Source organism: Cetorhinus maximus, chromosome 17 (genome assembly GCF_964194155.1).
Source record: "Cetorhinus maximus chromosome 17, sCetMax3.hap1.1, whole genome shotgun sequence".
Lineage (NCBI taxonomy): Eukaryota > Metazoa > Chordata > Chondrichthyes > Lamniformes > Cetorhinidae > Cetorhinus > Cetorhinus maximus.
The window spans coordinates 102,205,362-102,227,759 of NC_135895.1; the positions used below are offsets into that span (position 1 = coordinate 102,205,362).

The 22,398-nt window shown below is 44.6% G+C and overlaps 1 protein-coding gene across 2 annotated transcripts in view; it reads left to right on the forward strand.

Annotated features, from left to right (window-relative positions):
- The window catches only part of LOC144692649 (potassium channel subfamily T member 2), a 794,243-nt gene that overhangs the window by 365,337 nt on the left and 406,508 nt on the right, over positions 1–22,398 (forward strand). The gene's annotated exons all lie outside the window — the stretch shown is intronic.

Genomic DNA, 22,398 nt, shown 5'->3' on the forward strand with positions numbered 1-22,398 from the left:
TAATCTTCTGCTTTTCTATGACTCTTCTTGGCCTTCATTGCTCTGCCATTCTCCCATCAGTACCAAATACATAGATGGGACAAATAAACCATTCAAGGGAAGCATTTCAGCTGTGCAAGAGCTCCATGGTAGATTACATGAGGTCTAAAATCATCTTGATCTTACAAAACCAGCCCAGATCTAGAATGAAAATTGTTTTGCATAGCCTGAAAAACAAACTGTTCCAAAAGAATCACAGGATCTGTACACTACTCCAGGAAAGCAGTGATAATTTACCTTGTTTCTCCATACTGACTTCTCTTAACTCTCGCTGGTCCCTCCACTTTCACGTCTCACAAGAGAAAATAATTCATGGATTTATTCATCACTTGAGACCATCTGTTCAGCTGCTTTTGCTGTTTCTCCTCTTCCTCACCGAGCCAAATCTCCAACTAAACTCACCCTGCGCTAGCTAGCCATGAACCCTCATCTTTCTGCAGCTTGTCCTCATGCTCACTCGTAGATCATCTAATCCATGAGATCTTCCTCCTGATTCCTTGACCCCATTCCCACTTAGCTGCTGACCACTGAACTTCCTTTCTTGGTCTTCGTGTTACTTGATGTAAATGGTTTCCTCTCGTTAGGTATAATCCCTTTTGCTTTCAAAAATGCCATCATCACTTGCCTTTTCAAAAAGCCCACCATTAACCCCTCTGTTTTTATTAGCTACCATATTATCTCTGACATCCTTCATCTCTCCAAAGTTGTCAAGTGTGCTGTGGCCCCTCTAATTCATGACCATCTTTCTGGATCTCCATACTTGAATCTTTACGATCAGATTTCCTTCCCTGTCTCAGCATTGAAACAGCCCAAACCAAAGTCACAACTCACCATGATTCAGGTCCATTATTTCTCCTTAACTTCGCTGCAGCCTTTGATATGGCCAATCACACCACCCATTTTGCTTTATTGCATATGCCTTGCCACAGTGGAACCTCACATATCTGAAATTTTCTCAAAATCAGTAATTATGGGAATCGTCTCAAAATGAGATTGCTAGACTTTGATGCTCTTGTGAACACTGCCACTCCGCCTATCTATCCTGGGCAGCATAGTGGAGTTGTAACCCCTCAAGATTGTTCTAGAGATTCCAGGAATTCAAGATTCAGCCCATGGACACTGCTGCAGGCACCCAGGAAGAAATTTATTAGGAGTATTCTTTTAAAAATGTTATTTTTTAAATTTTGGAACAATTTTGTTTATTAGTTATGAAAATATTGGAGATGGGGTGTACAAAAAGGCTGTTTGACTGGGTGAAGTGATTGGGGGCAGGAAGTCATGTGATGAAACCTCCAGGAACACATCCAACTAGAGTTGACAACATTACGGTCGGCTCATTTTAATACCTTAACTCTCTACGCACTCTCCTATCAATTTTATAGGCAATGCAGCTGAGTAAGTTTTAATTATTTTTGTGGGGCTAGAGGTGCTTCTCTGTGGCCCATAAAAAGGGTGTTAAAGAAGAGAGGCAGGAAGGGTTTAAGGAGGGAGTTCCTCCTGGGGCCCACACAAAATAATCTCAATTTCTGGTATCTTGTCACAGTCCCCCCCCCCCCCCCCCCCCCGCGGTCCCCCTTGACACCCCAATCCCATGGATCAGTCCAGCACTCCTGGATTTATTTTGAATCCAAAGCACTTGATAGTGCAACGACCCGAATCCAGTGAGCTGTAGCGGGCAACTGTCGCATTCAAGACGGGTAGATCACCAGTTCTATTTCAATGCAGCCCAGTCCTGAGAAATGCTCCTTTGGACACCACGAGAGCAATCTGGGTATCTGCCGTTCTGAGCAACACTCCTTCCTAGTCTTTGAAATCCTGCCGAACCACTGCATCTTACCTGAGTGCCAATGGGTGGCCGCGGGGAAGTCGAACATTCATTCCACAAGAGCAGGCCAGCTGCCTCTTTACGCCCATTTGGGTGGGTGGTTGGCCTGCGAGATTTTAAAGAGGCCCAGGTGCTTCTTCCAGGCAGTTTCCTCTCCTCCTAACTGGCTTTCCACCCAAGAGTTAAAATCCGCACTACGGTGTCGATAAGCAGTATTCTACTCTCTTAATTTGACGTGGAATATAATTTAACTTGAAGCCCAAATTGGGAAGATCATTTGTTTCCTGTCCTACAACTATTTTAATACCACTTTTTCCTGAGATGCCCAGCTGATTCTGGCAGAAGCCTCAAATAAATGTAAATCAAGGGACTATCATTTGGACAGGACCCCAATGCCATTTTATTTGTCTACAAAGCAGAGCTTACACCATGCTCTTTAAAAGCTGGACAGCAACTAGTGGATGCCCTGTCAATTAAATCTATTTACGTTAGGCCCAGCGGAGCATGACTGCTGCCACCCGGGCACCCCCGTCCCTTCTAACTTACTTGACTTATAGCCTGGCGACCTCCAGGCTACCCAGTCTTCACAGGCCCAACACTTGCTCACTCCCTGTTGACGCTCATTTCAAATTGGCAGCTGGTGGGCTGGTAAAAAATGCCTGCAATTCCCCACCTGGGAGTTAAAACTGCCCCCTTCCCCACCACTCTTCACTATCCTTTGTTTCTGGCAGCAGATGCAGCCTCACCTCGAGCGGAAGCTCCATCATCCCTCTGAACGGATATGTTCTGATTTTGGTAAATGGGAATTGCGTGAGCTTTCAGAACAGGATTCAGACTGCCTGGGGTACTCTGCCAGCAAACAAGAATCTATTATCTGCTCGTGCCTTGACTATTATTTGGGCAGGAGCACAGTTGTCGATAGAATCTACAAAGTAGAGGATGTTACTGGGTTTATGGGTCCTGCAGATATCTGTTTTCTTCAGTGTGTGCATTAAAAGAGAGTGATTGCTTTTTCATTGGTGCTTATTAGCACAAGATAACAGTGCCAAGGAACCAAACCTTTGTATGTTGCTTACATGACATTAATGGGCATCACTGCCTCTCATAGAAGTACAAAATAAACTCAGTCGTCTGATATATCTCTTTCACTTATTCAAGACTTTTGGCTTCTGGGCAGTTTCATGATTTGGGTGTATGTTTATTGAGATTTGGACTGCTGTTGTGAAATCTATACTTATCTTATTGTCAACCTTGAGAGCTGATGTTTTAGTCACAAATCTCTCTGACTTGAGCTTGTGCTTGAGGAAAATTGTTTAACTCTGAAGAGCAAAGGGAAAAACGTGCAAAAATAAATCCATGATTTTTGTGGAATTACAGCAGCTTCTTTCCACACATTTTAAAAATAAAATCAACGTGGCAAAATGAGTTAGAAGTTGAAGCCAAAAACTTGGACTGGCTATCTTTCAATCCATTCTGACTTTGATTAAAATGTGGCTACTATACTACATAGATACAGGTTTAAATAATACAAACAGGACTTGTAAGATGTTCATGAATGTACTTGTGTCTCCTTTGAACTTAGGCCGGAATTTTCCGGTCCCGATGACGTTGGGTGTCATGGCGGGTGGGGGGGTGGGTGGGGTGGGGTGGCGGCAGTGGGGGGGCAGTGAACAACATGGTGAGAAAGCCAAAAATCGGTTTCATGCCGCTGCGAAACCGCATTTGCGATCATCTACTCCACCCATCAATGGCGGACCGCGATTCCCACTGCTGCTCATCAGGAACATCATTTTAATACATTTATATTTAATTATAAGTCCTGCTCGCCGGAATCATCCCCCCCATGTCAAATTTCCTGCCCACGTCAGCATGACTTCAGAACGACGTGATTCGCTGCTGCCTTTAAAAGGCTTGCACCTGGTGACCTGAACTTCGAGGGGAACTCGGAGGTGAGAGCACAAAACCCTGCACAATGCTCATGAGCATTGCCCATAGGACATTAAGGAAGAGGCATTGCACGTTCATGGGGGGTACAGGCAAGTCACTTTTTCCAGGCTGGCTTTCAATCCGGTGTTGGGGCAAGGGCTCCAGTGTGAGTCCGGCTGTTGGGGGTGGGTGGAAGGCAAGGCAGCAAGACAGACTAAAGGAAATACTCAAGCACATCCAGGGAGTGGTGGGGGGGGAGGGGAGGGGGGGGGGGTGGGGGGAGGTGAGGGAATTGACACGCACTTGGAAAAGCTTGTCAAAAGTAGCTGCGGCTCCATTGACATGTTTGAGGTCGGAGCTTCTGAAGCTTTTCTGCTCACTCAAGCAACACAAAAGCTTGAAAGTGCCACCAAATGCTCCAGAACTTCTCACCTCTTGGGTACAGACTAATGCCAATTAATGAACGTTTTAGGGGGCAGCAGAGCAATTGACCGACTGGGCAAGTTGTACAATCCCCTTGCGAAAGGTGGTCATGGTGCCGTCACTGGTGGAGGTGGAACCCCTTGCAATGTCTTTATTAAAGTGTGTATTCAAGTGTGGTTGAAGTGTGGCAGTGCGGGCTAAGAGAATGCTTATGCCTGAGCTGGGAGCACAGCATGCAGTCCAGAGGGCAAAGCTGCCATTAATTGGTCAAGTGGAGTGGGCAGAGGTGGGTGGGGTTTTGGACAGCCAATGAGTGCATACACACTGGCTATCCAAGTGGTGGCAAGCACTTTCCTGTATGAGTGAAGGGGCCTTCAGTCTTGAGAGGTTCTTAGTATACCCATGCTAACCCATGAGTCTCTCTTTGATCCTGCAGGAGGAGAACATCAGGATGACGGAGCCTGCTGATCTAGCGGTATGCCTTATGGCTTACAGAGACCAGAGAAGAGAGCGATGGAGATGCCTGGTTCAGCAAAGGGAGGGGTACCTTCCTGAAGATGAAGGGATTGCAGGGGTGCTGCACATGCAGCTTAAGATCCACAGAGAGCCATCACTCATAGGTGCCTTGCTAGACCCAGGGTCTGTAGACAGCACCCGTCATTTCTGCAGTTGACTGAGACCCAGTGTCAGCAAATCCTGCGCATGTCTAGGAAACTGGTTGGTCACACATTCCGCCTGCTGCAGGATTTGGCATCAAGGGACATGGAAGTAATCCACTGCCAGTAGCGATGAAAGTGACCATGGCGCTCAATTTTTACACCAGTGGCTCCTTCCAGTGCTCCATAGGTGATCCCACAAGCCTCCACATGCATGTGTATCCAAGAGGTCAAGGTCACCATCTTCACGAAAACACAGAACTTTGTGCAATTCGCCCAGGATCAGGAAAGCCAGGAAGCAAGAGCGCTGCAATTTGCGCAGATCTCGGGTTTTCCACAGGTGCAGGGTACCATCGACTGCACTCGTGGCACTTAGATCTCCATGGCAACAAGCAGTCAACTACAAGGGCTTCCACTCGCCAAATGTTCAGCTGATGTGTGACCACCACAAGCACATCCTGCAGGTCTGCGCAGGATTCCCAGGGAGCGTCCATGACTCCTACATCCTTAGCAGGTCTCAGATCCCTGACGTCTTGCAGGATCTAGAGAGGCTGCAGGGTCGGCTCCTCAGAGACGAGGGCTACCTACAGAGGACATAGCTGATGATGCCTGTGTGGCGGCCTCAGACTGCAACAGAGGGACGGTACAATGCGGTTCATGTTACAACCTGGGCTGTGGTGGAGTAAGCTATAGGCATTTTGAAAATGAGGTTCTGGTGGCTCGACAGGTCCGGTGAAGCGTTGCAATACAGTCCCCAGAGAATGTTGCACGTCATCGTTGCACGCTGTGTGCTCCACAACCTGGCGCTGCAAAGGGGCAAGGAGCTGCACGTTTCCTCCAATGAGGAGGATGTCGAAGGGAATGATGGTGATGAGGTCCTCGAAGGTGAGGATGCCAGCAATGAGGCCACCGCACTGGCCAGATGAGGCAGGCGAGTTCAAGAGGCCCTCATAGCTGCAAAATTCATGGAAGATAATGACAAGATGCAATGAAGACAGTCTTGACATCCTCACCTTGCATCTGTGAATGTTTGACTCCTGTGTGGCTGATGGCAGCGCATATATCCTCAGTGCTCAGGCTCATGTCATGGAGACACAGTGGAGTACCTAATAGTAGCTAGATTCTAGGAGGATGATGACAACATTTAGTGAGGACAGTCCATAGATCTTCACGTAGCCTCTAAATGTCTGACTCCTGTCTGGCTGAGGATAGCTCACTTGCACTCCACGATCAGGGTCATATCATGGAGATGCAGCTGTAAAACTTTAAGTCTACCTGATCCTTTGTCTGCCTTCAGCACCTGATCCCTTCAGGAGCACAGCATCACTGGTCACAGATGCTGAAGAGGTGGGGGCTAGCCTCACCTTAAAGGTGCTGAGAGCACACAGAGAGAATGACGGAACTCTGTGACGCCTGCCCATGACATTCCGGTAGCAATGACAAGTGCCATCAAGGTACAGGCATCACTAATGTGTCCAGTGAATGTTAAGCCAGATGGTTTGGGCTGCTGGTTACAAACTGCATAGGGAAGAGGCCCTGGACTGAGATACCTGCCTTTGTCTTGTGCAGGAACCAAGCTTTCACATCTGAGTGACACCAACACTGCTCATCATAACATGTAGTCATAGGCAGGGAGACATCCATGGGAGTTTATTTACAATAGTGACCATTAAGTACAAGTCATTAACACCCGTGCCCAGGCGTGCAACTACACCTTCCGAACCCTGCCGCTACATCTTGGTGCACCCTGGACATCCACAGCGGAGGTGGAAGCAGCCTGCTGACTACCATCCAAGGTCTTGGATGGCCTTGATAGGCGTCCTCTGGAGGGCTGAGACCTGGAGGGCCCCAGCCTGATTTCGGGGTCCTGCTGCGTGGCAGTGGCACCCTCCTCAGCCTGTAGAACTGGAGCTGTTGAGGTCACAGGAAGAAGGGATTTGGATGGTCTGGACACTCCTGCAGTCACCTGGGTGGATGACCCTGGGTTGTGCACCTGCTGACCCTCCTCCCTATGGGTGCCGGAGGGCCCCTGGCTGACTCCTTGAGGAGAAGGGGAAGCTGGGATGAGATTGAGCTGCCCCGCAACCCTCTCATGTTGGAGGCCAACTATGGCGTCAGCGATGGATTTCAGCCCACTCAGCAGTGCAGGACCGATGCCCTGAACCAAGGTCTCCATGGCAACTGCCATCCTACCAGTGTTGATCTCAGTGCATTGACATGCCAACACTATCACCTCAGACTGAAGGCGGACGGATTCCTCCATCGTGCCTTACAATCTGAGGAGCGCAGCGGACATTCCTTCCTGATGTTCCTGAGCTTGCCTTTGCAGCTCCAGCAACTGAGGTATGACTGAGCCCAGAGGCTCTTCATCTGATTCGGACTCAGCAGATTTCTGGCCTCCAGCAGTCCTCCGGGTGCTGGAAACCTGGAAAGTCCCTGTTGCTGCCTGTTGTGGATCAGAAAGTGCGACGTGCTTACCAGATTGTGATCCCGAGGCTACTCTACAACTAGGTCCCACCAAGGTGTGTGCCTCTGCGCTGGTGGAGAGTATGGATGAGCGCTGATATGGGTCCTCGATTAGGGTGTCATCAGATTCTTCTTCCGAGGTGCATTCAGAGCTTGAGTCGAGGGCCTGGGCCCCTTGGCTGCTTCCCAGATGTGCCTGCAAAAGTAAGGAGAAATAATTAGTGCATGGCAGGGGACTGCAGAACAGGGGAACTGATTCAAGCAGGGTTGTCTAATGGATGTTGCATTGCTGGATCCTCATTTGGTTGAGCACTGCAGTCCTCACTGCCAGCATAGGAATGGCCCAATTCGTTATCGGCCAGATGGATGACTCTATTTTCAGCAGCTGTGAGGACCTTGATGTCAGGCATTCCACCATCAGTCTGCGACCTCTCCCTTTTGTTGTGTGCCAGCTTGTCTTGCATGAATTCAGATGGAGAGAGTGTAAGCAGGACGCCTGCCAGGCCAGTTGATAAGTATGCCTAGCATGTGTGGGTGGTGAGTGGTCCCATGGACGGGATGAGGACATTGAAGTTGTGCGTGAGACAGTGAAAGGTGATGTCCCTGAACTGGCAGTGAGTGAGATCCCTGTGGATGTGTGATGGGTTTTTGAGTGTGAGAGTTGAGTGATGAGAAGAGTGACTTACCCTGGCAGAATGGAAGAGATCATTCACCCTCTTTAGGCACTGGGTGGCTGTCCCCTTTTGCAGTGCGTTGGCACTGACCACAGCTGCCACCACCTCAAATGCTGGATTGGTGACATTTCTGGTCTTCGCCCAGAGCTGGGGTTGAGGAGTTCGTGACAGGTTTCCATAGCGTCCAGTAGGTGCCCGAAGGACGCATCGCTAAATTGGGGGCAGCATGTTTCCTCCCTTTGGTAGCCATGACTTCGCAGCAGCTTCCAATGCATCAGAGAGTGATAGCTCTGTGCAGGATGCCCTTTAAATATGGCGCTCGAATTACTGAAGGCCTGAGGTGACGGTGTCAGAACTTTGTGCAATTCGCCCAGGATCAGGAAAGCCAGGAAGCAAGAGCGCTGCAATTTGCGCAGATCTCGGGTTTTCCACAGGTGTAGGGGTACCATCGACTGCACTCGTGGCACTTAAATCTCCATGGCAACAAGCAGTCTACTACAAGGGCTTCCACTCGCCAAATGTTCAGCTGGTGTGTGACCACCACAAGCACATCCTGAATCAGAGGCCACCCTGCCAGAGACCCGGCATGTTTCCAAGGAATGCATTATTAATGAGACAGGATGCGCCGGGAATGAGACGATACAGCGCAAAAAGCAGCCATTGAGGGTGGCGGGTAAAACCTCTTCCCGCCCGCTACTGCACTTAAGTGCAAATCTGGGACGATTCCACCCTAAGTTTATTGGGTAAATTTGTCTTTTATCATTGTTAAATTTAGAGGATATGGTGAATTCTGAGCTGTTGAAATATTTTATTGCTGGAAACCAATTTAGATTTGTTGAGGTTTTGAAACCTTTTATTTATTCTTTCATGGGACGTGGACATCAGCCAGCATTTTTATTGCCCATCCCTAATTGCTCTTGAGAAGGTGGTGGTGAGCTGCTGCCTTGAACCACTACAGTCCATGTGGTGTAGGTAAACCCACAGTGCTGTTAGGGAGGGAGTGCCAGGATTTTGACCCAGCGACAGTGAAGGAACAGCGATATAGTTCCAAGTCAGGATGGTGAGTGACTTGGAGGAGGGCTTGAAGGTGGTGATGTTCCTGTGCAACTGCTGCCCTTGTCCTTCTCGGTGGTAGAGATTGCAGGTTTGAAAGGGGCTGTCAAATTGTTGCTCTCGGGTATAGCTAGTTGTTGCATTTTGTAATAGATAAAGGAAATCGTTACAGACAGGAAGCATGATTAATTTAAACAGCACTGATTTCTCCTCTCACCACTTGTCCGTAAACAGAAAGGTGTTTTGATTTGTTTCCCTCTGAACCAGTAACCAGTGGCATATTTCCCCAACCTCTCAGTTTTTTGTGCAATCCAAATTTCTATTTGCCCTACAGCAAACCCAAGATAAGGTGAACTCAAACGGTTAGTTTATTTGCACACACTCAAAACGCGAGGAGGGTTTGCAACTTCACCTCCAGACTCAGATAGTAAAGAGAGGAATAGAGAAAAGAAGGTTTTACAGTACAGAGACCACAGAGAAAAGAAATATTGTTTTGCGTGAGTTCCAGAGTCCTGCATCAACGTCCAGTGAGGTATTCCTTCATGGAGGTTTCTGGACTGAAAACTAATATTGTAGAATTCACTTTTCTGGGTGGTGTTGACTTAAAGATGAGATAGGTACGCAGAGATGAATCAGCCTTATAGATGATGACACACCAACAGAAGCAGTGTAGGTGAGGCCTGGTGTTCAACCTTGGTAGAGCACCTTTCTATGTGGCCTGCTAGGCAGATGTTAAAGCAGCAGACTGAGCCAAACAGTTCAGCAAGGCAGTATTGCATGTTCCACAAGCCAGAGGCGTAGGTTACATGACCCTCCAGGTCTTCAACAAAGGATGTCCCAAACATTATGAATTGAAAGGAATGCTTGTTGAGCCTTTTGTTTTAGCAGACCCTGTGTCATCTCCTGGCAAGCCTGGGTTATCAAATGCAAATAGCCTTTGTTTAGCCCTCTTTGAAGTTGGGCTGTGCAGTCCCCAGGTGATCATTAGTGGCTTCTCAGCGATAACAGAAATGACAAAATGTAAGTCTTCTGGAAACTGCAAAGTGGTTTCTTTAGTTCTGGGGTCACAGACAGGCATATATTCAGCCATTTCATGGATCCTGTTCAGCCCACATTCAGTTTAAATTTAGAAATAGCAATGAGTATATTTTATATACAGTGTGAGGTCTTAGTCCATCACAAAATGTTTAATTAAGCTCTGCAGGCAATGGATACAGATCATATTGTGCATTAGGTAGTTGATAACTAACATTTACCAAACCATACCTTAAAACAGTTACAATATGAATTTCAATTTAGGAAGACATTGGGCAAAATTTTAATTGTTTACTGTAACAGATTAATAAAACAACCAGATTTAGGTCTGTGTAATAAGTGAATGATGATTAGTTGGTTCATATGAGCTGGAAATAAAACTGCTTATTACCTTTGCGTTATTTTATCTAACTTTAAAATCTCTCTTCACTATTATTTCATAGATTTATAAAATCTCTGTACATCTTAAGACATCTGATATCTGCCATTAATGAATTATGTACCAAGGGAAGTATAATAGTAATTCATGTTATTTTTGGTAATTAATAACTTTAATATTGTACAGAAATTTGAGCAGAATAGTGTATTTTGAATTGCTGTTAAATATAGTGTTAGTAAATTGTTGAACCATTTCCATTTAGATATTTTCTGTATTGTTACTTTGCAAAAATGTGTTGAATTGCTGTAGTTGTGCAAAGTCAGATTTAACTGTGTTTGGAAATCTTGCTACAGATGCTATTCTTATTTCCAGCACCATAAATTATGATTTCTGCTGTATTTTACAAGACTGTTTTTGGCTACCTAAGCTTATTTTTCTGTTTTAAAATTTGTGAGCAATTGGTTGGAATTTCCTTGTACCTTTCTCCATAAATACGAAGTATGAGTGGCATGCTGATTATTAGCAAGGAAACAGGCTTGTAAGTGTTTTCCACCACTGAAGTTTGCACTGAAGCACAGCCCCATGTGAGTTTCCTCGCTCTGTTTGTCTGCTTTCACCATCTACTCATTAAACCCTATACAGCTTATTGCCATAGCTTTGTGCCCCACCCACCACTCCATCTAATGACATTAATCCATTTCCTGCTTTAACAACACCAACTCACTGAAGTAGATTTATGAATGGATAAAAGAAGCACAGGCGTGGCCTCTGTCACTTGAGTTCGGTGTAGCTGAGCCATTCCAGCCTGTGGAATTTTTTATATTTAGGCACTTTGAATGCAGGAGTGGGAATAAAGAAATGCTAAAATAATGATCCAGATAAGAGCAGTAGATTCTGATCTGGAGTGCTGAATTTTTTTGGTATTCAACAAAATGTGGGACAGGCAATAAATCAGTTTTGTTCATGATTAGGGTAAATAATAAAGTGTGAGTTTAGATCTGCCTTGAGTGTTATAATACATATTATCATAGGTTCTGCTTCAGAGAAGGGGTTTTGGATGTGCACTAAAGAGCAAACGTGATCTAAACAGAATCATACAAGCCACCAACAAGCAGAACAGAAGTTATGGAAAATGAATTAACGTTCATTGTGAAGGAAGTAGATTTTAGGCAATTGGAACCAAAACAAAAGGACACATGCTACCAGATAATTACTGCTGTTTTTATAGCAGTACATGTTCACGGGTGCATGAAGCTTAGATTTTCTCACCTTGATGTAATTTGCAGCACAATAGAGGCTAACAGATTGAAAGTTTGCTATGCACTCAATCTTCTGAGGTCAGTTTAATGGCATAGTTTCAGGTACAGATTCAGATGACTGTAGGAAGCACCCTGTTGGTTAGAGTGGAAAATTGCATGTAAGTGAAATTTAAAAGGATGGAGACCATTAAACGATAGTGTCACAATTGGCATAATGCCTAAATCAGAAAGCTTTTGAAAAGCCTGAAAAGGCTCTTGAAGCGCCCAACCTACTGGAGTTTTCAAGAAAGCTGACTAGATAGCATTACATAGGATATACCAACTAGTCTATGCCTGTGTTTATGTTCCACTTGAGCCTCCTGCCATCTTTCCTCATCTAAATCCATCATCCTAACCATCTATTCCTTTCTCCCTCAATGTTTGTCTAGCTTCTCCTTAAATGCATGTATACTATTCACTTCAACCACTACCTGTAGTAGCGAATTTCACATTCTCGCCACACTTTGAAAAAGAAGTTTCTTCTGAATGTCGTTACGGATTTTGTGGAAAAGCCAGTTGTTAACAGGTCCAGTTTTAAATGGGAATTGGAACTGGTCCCAGTTGAGCTACTCCCTGTTGTCTAGCTGAGTTGCTCTCAGTTGAATTATTTCCTCTTGAGTCATCAAGCTGGTTCTAGTTTTGTCCAGTTAGCCTGGTTAAATTTGCTAGTCCTGGTCCTCTTTTAAAGGAACACTTTTACCATGGGACTGGGCCGGGAGTGTGGGGTGCTGGTGACTGTGAGAGCAGGGGGTGGGGGGTTGGTAAGTGGGAGGGGGTTGTTGAGAGGGGTGGGTTTTTTTTAATTGAGACCAGGGGCTGGGGTGATAACTTATCCTGTTGAGACCTTCTGCTGGCTGACGGGCTCAATTTCAGGGCAACTTGAATCACTCAAACTCACCCTGCAGACTCCCAGGATCGGTCTCCATAGGCTGTCCGAGGAAATACAAGCACAAGGTGTCCCTTATGGGACAAACAGTCAATGGACAATCCCTTAAAAGAGGGGACAGCTAGTCTCCCTGCAGCTCGATATTCAAAACTTGAAAAGGGAAAATCTATAAAATTAATCCACTCCATTCATATAAATATCACTAATAAATGAAAAGAAAACTACCAATAATGTGTCTGTGTGTGGTAATGAAATATAACTTGACTGGACTGCACTGTAAGTTTCAAATTTTATTGTGATGCATAAAAACACAGAACACATGGATGCAAACACCAAATAAACAATGCAGGAACCAAAAAATAAACAGTTAAAATCCAGAAATGCTAAATTACAGCAGCTAATCAAACTACTGAACTTAAGCATTTACATTTACACGTTGAGTGCTTCACTCGATCTTTTTATCTCTTATTGAGGTCCTGAGTCTTCTTGGATATAACTCTTTCTTGAAAGCCTCCTCCCCCTGGTTCTAGAGGTGGAGGGTGAAACACGCTGTCAAGTAAGAGAAAAAGTTTAAGCTTGAAATTAGTTGGGGACTTCCTAAACAGTGAGAAAAGGTCGCCAAGCCAACCTCCAGCTGCAGGAAATTGCATCCTCTATGCTGCCTGCAATAAAACAGCCTGCCAGTTCATCGGATCCACAGATGCCAACAGCCAAAGTCTTGACGAATAATGAATTTGTCTTTTGGCTGTGTACCTTATTCCACATTCCCTCTGGTATCTCAATACTACTTGGCAGTTTTACCTGTAAATAGAACCAGGGACATTCTCAATATCTTATATGTAAATAGATTAACTACAGGCTCTATGTGAGGTTATTCAACAGTTCAGTCTCAATGAATGACATATTGTTAGTGATGGAGGCGAGTTTACCAGTGTACCTACCATTATAATCGTCACTTTTTGCCGAAACCAGCATTGATTATCAAATGTTTTGAAAATTTATTCTAAGAATCATTATCTTGCCATCAATTGCAATGTACAACTTCCTCACTGGCCTCTTTTCGTGCCCCAAATAGGGGGCTTGCTGACTCTACCTGGCTGGTGCTGGGGGTGCAAGCATCTCCAACACACTTCCCTTGTGCGGTGCCGGTGCATCACCTCACCCAGCAACATGATGAAAAATAATTTTCATTATTCATTTATCAGTGTTGGGTGGCCATTGCACAAATCCAAGTCACTCTATCATCTGTTTCTGACTAGACAGAGCTGCATTAGTCACAGAAAGAGGTGTACTATGTAACATTAAAATAACAGTTGTATCTCACCTATTTTTGACAGTTCCACAATTTCCTCCTGTAGCTTGTGGTTCATATGCTCCAGCTGCTTTTTCGTGGTCTGGGAGGCTATCAAATCTTCCTTGCAACCATTGCCTTTTCCATTGTTGCCCTCAGGCCTTGGTTGCAGGCAGACTTCACCTTAATTCTGCCAGAGTGAAGATATTCTTGGAATCATTTAGCTTTGATTTGAGATCTTGTAAATCATTCGCAATGGAAATCAGTGAGAAGTTATTTACCCTGGCTGCATCTTTGAGTGCTCTCTTGTCCAGTGCGGGGGCATTGTCATCACTGCTGTTGTCTTGGACACTGCTGTTCACAGCCTTGGGCACCTGAACCTTGGGCCACTTTGTATCTTCCATCTTATCTCTTCACGGGTGCCTATGGATCAAGAACAATTTAATAGCATTACATGCCACATTTTGGATTTACCTGTCTAGTTGTTTGAGGCATTATAATCAGGCAAACGGTCTCCAAGATTCACAAATCTTCTCGCACCTTTTGATGAAAAGAAAGTTTCCTTATATCTTTGAAATCTACATGTGCGAATCATAGGAGGTTTATAGCATAGGAAGAGGCCCCTTGGTCCATTGTGGCTGCACCAGCCAAAAAACAAGCCACCCAGCCTAATCCCCTTTCCAGCATTTGGTCCATAGCCCTGCAAGTTACGGCACTTAAGGTGCATATCCAGTCAACTTTTAAATTGGTTGAGGGTTTCTGCCTGTACTACCCTTTCAGGCAGTGAGCTTCAAACCCCATGATCCTCTGGGTGAAAAAAGTTTTTATCATCTCCCCTCTAATCATCCGCCCTGGTCACTGACCTGCCTGATAAAGTATTGAGTGAAACTCCAAGGTTTCTTATGAGGTTAGGTTGGACAGACTGGGCTTGTTTCTACTGGCATTTAGAAGAGGGAGGGGTGACTTGATTGAAGTATATAAGATCCTGAACGATATTGGCAAGGTGGACGTGGAAAGGATGTTTCCTCTTGTGGGTGAGTCCAGAACTAGGGGGCATTGTTTTAAAATTAGGGGTCACCCTCATAGGACAGAGATGAGGAGAGTTTTTTCTCTGAGGGTTTTGCGACTTTGGAACTCTGCCTCGGAAAGTGGTGGTGGTGGGGGTCATTGAATATTTTTGAGGCAGAGTTGGTTAGATTCTTGTTAGGCAAGGGAATCAAAGGTTATCGGGGGTAGATATTAAAACAACCTCCATAGCCTCAGACCTGTCTCCAGTATAAGTGTTAAATCCCCACCCCCACCTTACTGAGAAAATTCAAATAAACAAACTTTTCCTCCTATGCCCGGATTGCAACACTGCAGGAGCTGTGACACTCGTTAACAAATACTGTGGCCAATCAGAAAGCGGGTTTGTGATAAACCTGGCCAATCAGGGTGCAGAAGGCGTGGCCTCCTTCAGCTTTGTCCCCTCCCTCCCGCCTGCCCTGTGGGTCACGTTGCTGCCTGCGCTGGCTCCAGGGATCTTCAGGTCTAATTCAGTGTCTCTCACCCGCTCCCTAATAGTGACCCGCCCCCCGCTCTCCGGTAAGAGCTGCTCCTGCCTTCCCTGGCTATGAACGCTTCCTCCCTGCTCTCTGTTGCGGCTGTTCCCGCCCGCCCGCCCGCCCTGGTGCTCGCTTCGCCCCCTTCCCAGCATTCGACACCTCGCTCCCGCTGCTCGCCGACCTGGCCCCGATCGCCGAATCTCTTGCTGAAGCCACCCAACCTCCTTCTGATCACACCTCCCGACCTCTTAGTGGCAATGAGCAGCTCGGGAGGTGCAGTCCAAAGGAAGGTGAGTGGCCCCAAAAAGAGATTCGGCGATAGGGACCAAGCTGGCAAGCAGCAGAAGCAAGGTGCCAAATGCTGGGAGGGGCGAGGCGAGCACCGGGGCAGGCAGGAGGCAGCCATTACCGTCAAGGGAGAACAGATGGCCTGCAGCGGGCAAGGGGTTACCTTCCTCCATTGTATTTGTATGTTTATTTGTGATGCTCATCATTTCTTATGTTCATAACTTGTATTTGTTTACTTCTTATGTTCAGTTCTTGTATTCATTTTTTCAAAATGTGCTTTTTTTAGTTTTGTTCCACTTATATTTGCCAATTTTTCAACTTACGTTCTTAATTGATGCCCATGTAGGCTTTCGTAACCCAGACTGGGGTTGTCAGAGAATGGGAGGTTAGTTCCTAATAACTTTAGGTGTAAGGAATGCTACCACTGAGTAATAGTTGAAACTGTATCATGGCAAAAAGTACTTATGGCAATGGTTACTCCCATAATGGATTTTTCCATATTGTCTTTGAGAAAAATTCTTTTGATTTTTTTTCCCCCTATCCTGAGAAGTTTTCAATATAATGGAGTTTACATTTTGCCATTATGTGACCCTGTGTGTGTGACTACTCAAAAAAAATCAAAAATCTTGAAATGGTTAAATGCAGAGCATTAATAAATTTGTATTTGTGTAACAAATTCATATATGTGAGGTGAGGAGATAAGTATCATTGTGCTCTTTGTAACACATTGCAAACTGTGTACTCACACACCAATGCCTTTTTGTCTACAGGCAGTCATTTATCTTAAGCCAATCCAGTTGGCTTCAATTGGTACAGTTTCCAGTTCAAAGAATCATTGAAGCAGCTAAATGGCAACTGGCTCCACTTAGTTCCAACTGGTTCCAGTTTGCTTGTCAACTGGTCAACTGGAAGTCAACTAGTTCCAGTAAGATTCAAATGGTTACAGTTGAAGTCAACGGGGCAAGTGGAATCACAATAGGTTTCCTATTGTAAGTGCCAGTTGGTGACTGTTTTACATTGATGGCCTCTAATTATGCTCTTCCCTACAAGTGGAAACACTGGCCATGATTTTAAAGGATGCTGATGGAGTCCATGGACTGGAAAGTTGGGGACAACACCACCTTGGCTGTTTCTGGGAGCCTCTACCAAATTTTACATCCTGCCTGACGTTGGGGCTCGAGTCCCTTTGAGGGACAAAATCCACCCCCAAAAGCTGCCATCCAATTGGATGGCTGACACCTCTTGAGTCCCAGCAATACTACTGGGAACTGTGGCCACTGCCACTGCACCCGGCCTGGAGGAGCATCATGGATGTCACCCTGGAACTAAGGTAAGTGGATTCGGGGTCTCTGAGCCAGTCAGGCAGGCCCCGGCGAGGGGGAAGGGTAGTGGTTGGTCAGGAGCTGGGGATAGTGTTGCTGTTGATGGCATTCCTTGCCATCTGGGGCCCCTCCATGGGCCATTGGGTATCCTATCTGGAGAACCTGAGCCCAAAATGAGGCTGCCAGGATAAACCTGATTATCTCCACACAAGATGAGTGACACCCACCCCTGGTAAAATGCCAGCAGTGGCAGGAATAGGCCCTTAACTAGCCCTTAATTGGTCATTTAAGGCTTTCAATTAACTTTGGGGGAGGACCGCTGTCGTCCACCTTTCCCTACCACAGGTAAAATGCCGGACGCGGTGAGAAGACGATGGTCACAACAACCCCGCCCCCACCTTCCCACCCAATTTCCTGGCCCTCTTGCCTTCCAGCCCACTCCTTGAGGCCCTGTAAAATCTCAGCCATTCTCTCTATCCATTCTTTCAAGACCATTCATAATTTTAAAGATCTCTATTCTGCTAATTATACTGACATATTTCTCGTATCAACCTTGTATGTCATCTCTGTACCCTCTTCAGTGTCTTTATATCCTATTTGAACATGGGGACAAGAACTGCATGCAGTACTCTTGAGTGTGGTCTAACCGAGATTGAGTACAGGTTTAGCATAACTTCCGTCCATTTCAATTCTATCGCTCTAGAAATAAAGGGCTGACTTCTACACTGGGGCTGAGGAGCATTAATTGGCTGGAGACAGGACTTGCATTCCTCACTCAAGTGGAAGTGCCACCTCAGAGAGCTGCTGGCCAAAACAGGCCCCAGATTCAGTTCAGGAGTCCAGATCTTGGGGGTGGGGGTGGTGGATGGATTCTCCTGGTGGGGCCGGGGAGTGGAGGTGAGGCTATGGGTAGTGGCAGAGTCTTGATGGTGAGGCTGGGGTGAGGGTGTGCCTGGGGGTTGGGGTTGTGGCACTTCGGGGAGGGGTCCAATGTGGAAAGGGGGACCTTGAGGAAGGCATCCCTCTCCTCCCCGAGCAGGGTGACTTGCCAGGCTTCTCCTCTGTCCCTGAGGCCCTCCTGCCTGTTTCAAAATTGAGGTTGTGTTGGCCTCCTGCAGACAGGTCGAAGGCACAGGGAAGAGTTGTGGGATGGCCTCTCCAGGAATTTTATGGGCCCTCACCCGCTTGCAAACCCGCAGGCGGGGACCTGTAAAATTCTATCCAGAGTACCAATTAGAACATAGTTGTATTTATAAATGTAGAGGTAGCGATCCTGCAAATGGAAATAATTCTCATTAATTTTATTCTCACCGCTCTATACACAGTAGCAATAACTAACAGCCATTTTGAGCAGGAGCAAATATCATTGCTATACAATGTACTGATACTGTTGTGACCATCTTGTGCAAAGTGGAAATGCTTTACTGGGTAAACGCAATTTTAAGATGTACAGAAGTACCCAAATTAATTCCTGGATCTTGAGACTTTTGAAAGCTAGGTTCTCTTGATTTAACAAAGGCTATAGGGAATCTCTGCTGGCAGATTCTTATTGTCCTGGCTTATCACTTTTGTCCTGTTCAAAGCACGTGGTTCAGATGTCGCAGTTTAATCATCTCTCATACTAAATAATATTTCACATTTTTAAATGCATGAGTAGCTAAAAGTGTGTCTAGGTTCTTATGTTGAGTTTCTTCCTTCCATTTTTTGCTTTCTAAACCAAAATGTTCTATTAAGGTATATTTTACTGACTAGTTTCCATCCCTCCCTACCACCACCCATCTCTGTTGCCATTTCTTTAAAGTTGAAATATTTCCATTTATTCCCCACAATTCTTAATTTATAGCCACTTCAGTGTATGCTCTTTTTTGGGGTCCTTTTTAATAATTATCTGTTTTGTTCATTCTGCCTGCTTGTAAAACAGTGATCCATCAGGATCATAAAGGGTAAGAATAATTAATGATAAGCCATACCAAATCTGTTGAGATCTGTGGACAGATACTGAACAGAAATATATGGAACTAAGCACATATTGTCCTGGTTAACTCATTTCAATATATGGAATACCCTATTGTTCGTGCAATTAAGTTTGTTTAAGTCAAAACTGGGTGTGCCATATTCAAGAAATAGTAACTCAAAATAGAATAGTGTGCTAAAGCCATGACAATGTTCTGTCAACGAATAGTGCAACATGCATTTACAACTGTGATCTCCTGTGCCACAGAAGTCCCAATATCATTTGAACTCCTGCAGGGAGGTATCAAGCAGAACTGCAGGGAAAATCAAAGCTCATGAAACGGAAGAATCATAAATAGAACATAGAATCCTCCAATGTTGCTATGAAACCGTTATAACAGTATGGACATTCGGTAGAATGCAGTTCTTGTATGGGGACACAACAGTAGCCTGTTTGACACTGTGGTTCTGCATAAGTCAGTTATTATAAGGATTATCTTAAGGACAAAAAAAACTATCCACTCTTACCACTCTGGATTTAATAAAAGTAACTATTAGAATTAAAAGAAACCAAATTGTTAAACAAGAGACACAGGCCTCGATTTCCCACCTCTTCCCCCACCCTGCAATACCCTGCACAATCCTTCAGCTGATTTTTCAGGTGGGCTGAAACCACATCAACGTTGATGATCTCACATTTTCCAGTTAGATTCTGGCATTGTCTATGGTCTTAGGAATACTTCCAGAAATGACTGAGCAAAGTAAAAATTGGACTGTGTTCTGTTTTGGACCAAGATAGAGTGCTGTTTTTGTTTGGTATAGAGAGACCCCTGTTGGACTTCACTAACTATAGTTCTTCAGTTACTGTCCTAAATTTGAATCTTAAATAGGATGTGATTCCATTAGGCTGTAAAGTTCTGTATATCATGCAAAACAGTAAAGGTGTTTCTATCAGTCATGGTATGGAATACTGCAAGAAAAGAGAAATATTCACATTGTTTTTGAATTTAATTAACTGACAACTTTTTGAGGGGAGTTGAAGAAACCCTCATTTGTAAAATGTAAGATTGCATGTTTTTCAAATTCTATAAAAGATAATTTTAGTAGCTAGTCTAATTTGAATATAAGCTGAATGGAAGTGATGTCCTGTAATAGATTGGGTAATGGAAGTTTAAAAAAGGTTTAGACTTTGGACAAAGATCTCAAATCATGACTAATCAATGATGTTTCACAGAAATAAATGTTGAAACATTGACAATGCGCATCACTTTTTTTCATCATTTACGGAAACTAATCAGTATGTTACCCGTAAAGCAAGTGTTTAAACATCTTGAATGTTAAACTAATATTGGCTAGCCTGAACAATCCAGATAACATTAAGGCAATATTATGCAACTGGGTAAGTAAATAGTTCTTTATTTGCTCATACAAAAGAATGATCATATTTTTAACTTATGCAAAATCAAGCAATTCAGTAAAAAAAAATTAGTACACTTTGAAAGTAATGAAAGTTAAAACATTTTTTAACAAATTTTCTTCTATTTTTTGTGTATAAAATAATAAGGAACAATTAAAAATTTAAGTTGACATCCAGTTAGACATGTAAAATATTAACCTTATGAAATCTGGTCATATTCCATACAAATAGTCCAATAATGCAGTCCACGTCCAAATGCAGCAACACCTGGACAATTTCCAGGCTTGGGCTGACAAGTGGCCAGTAACATTTGTCCCACAAAAGTGTCAGGCAATGACCATCTCCAACAAGAGAGAATCTAAACATCACCCCTTGACGTTCAGTGGCATTACCATCACTGAATTCTCCACTATCAACATCCAGGGGATGACTGTTGACCAGAAACTGAACTGAACTAGCCATATAAATACTGTGGCTACAAGAGCAGATCAGAGGCTAGGAATCGTGCAACAAATAACTCACCTCCTGACTCCCCAAAGCCTGTCCACCATCTACAAGACACAAGTCAGGAGTGTGATGGAATACTTCCTACTTGCCTGGATGAGTGCGGCTCCCACAATACTCAAAAAGCTCGACACCATCCAGGACAAAGCAGCCCGCTTGATTGGCACCCCATCCACAAACATTCACTCCCTCCACCACCGACACACAGTGGCAGCAGTGTGTACCATCTACAAGATGCACTGCAGGAATTCACCAAGGCTCTTTAGACAGCACCTTCCAAACCCATGACCACTACCATCTAGAAGGGCAAGGGGAGCAGATAGATGGAAACACCACCACATGGAAGTTCCCCTCCAAGTCGCTCACCATCTTGACTTGGAAATATATCGCCATTCCTTCACTGTCGCTGGGTCAAAATCCTGGAACGCCCTTCCTAACAGCACTGTGGGTGTACCTACACCACATGGACTGCAGCGGTTCAAGAAGGCAGCTCACCACCACCTTCCCAAGGGCAACTAGGGATGAGCAATAAATGCTGATCCAGCCAGCAAAGCCCACATCCCGTGAATGAATTAAAAAAAATTAAGCTTCTATTGTACCTCTGACTTCTCCCTTTCATAAATATCCAATTAAATAGAAACAAGAAAGAAACAGTAAATAAAAGTAGACAAAAGAAAAAAAGAGACAGATTATCTGCTCCATCTCAGAATAAATGTAACATCATCCGTCATATCTCTCTGCTGTTCCTTGAGATCAGTTCCTGAACGACATAACAGAAGACAGCCCTACCCTTCCACCTTGACAACTCCAACACCTAAATCCCATGGCTCATAGGATATCTTCAGCCCTTTACAGATCTTGTGCTACAGTTCCATGTTGCTGCATTATAAAATGCTAATCTCTGCAGCTGTGCCTGTCAAAGACGAGGTGAGATTATGTAGCTACCTCCTTTGAGCAATATTAATAAAATCATTCTGATTTACCGTGTACTTTACTATCCAATGTTAATTCCAAGAAATATATTTTATGCCGATCATGAATAACAGGCAGCAGCTCCCAGAAAGGACAATGCTACAGAATGTGAAAAAAGTACTGTTTTCTGAGTCTCAACAGCAAGACCACTCTCTGATGCATTAGTGTTATTTTGCTTTCTTGTGCTGGGTAGAATAAAACTGGGGCATCTTCAACTGAATCAGCTTGATCTGTAAAATATGAGATACTAAACATATATTAGACAAAACGGTTGACCACTTTACAGTGGACGTATAGTACATCTACCTAAATTCGCACAAGCATATTGCAATTAGCTTCAAGTGATATTATATGACCTATTTCCATCATTTAAATTCTAGTTATGCTAGTTATGCTAGCTGCAAGGATGTCATGAGTTTTTAGTATCCTGGTTTGTTAAACAGGAGA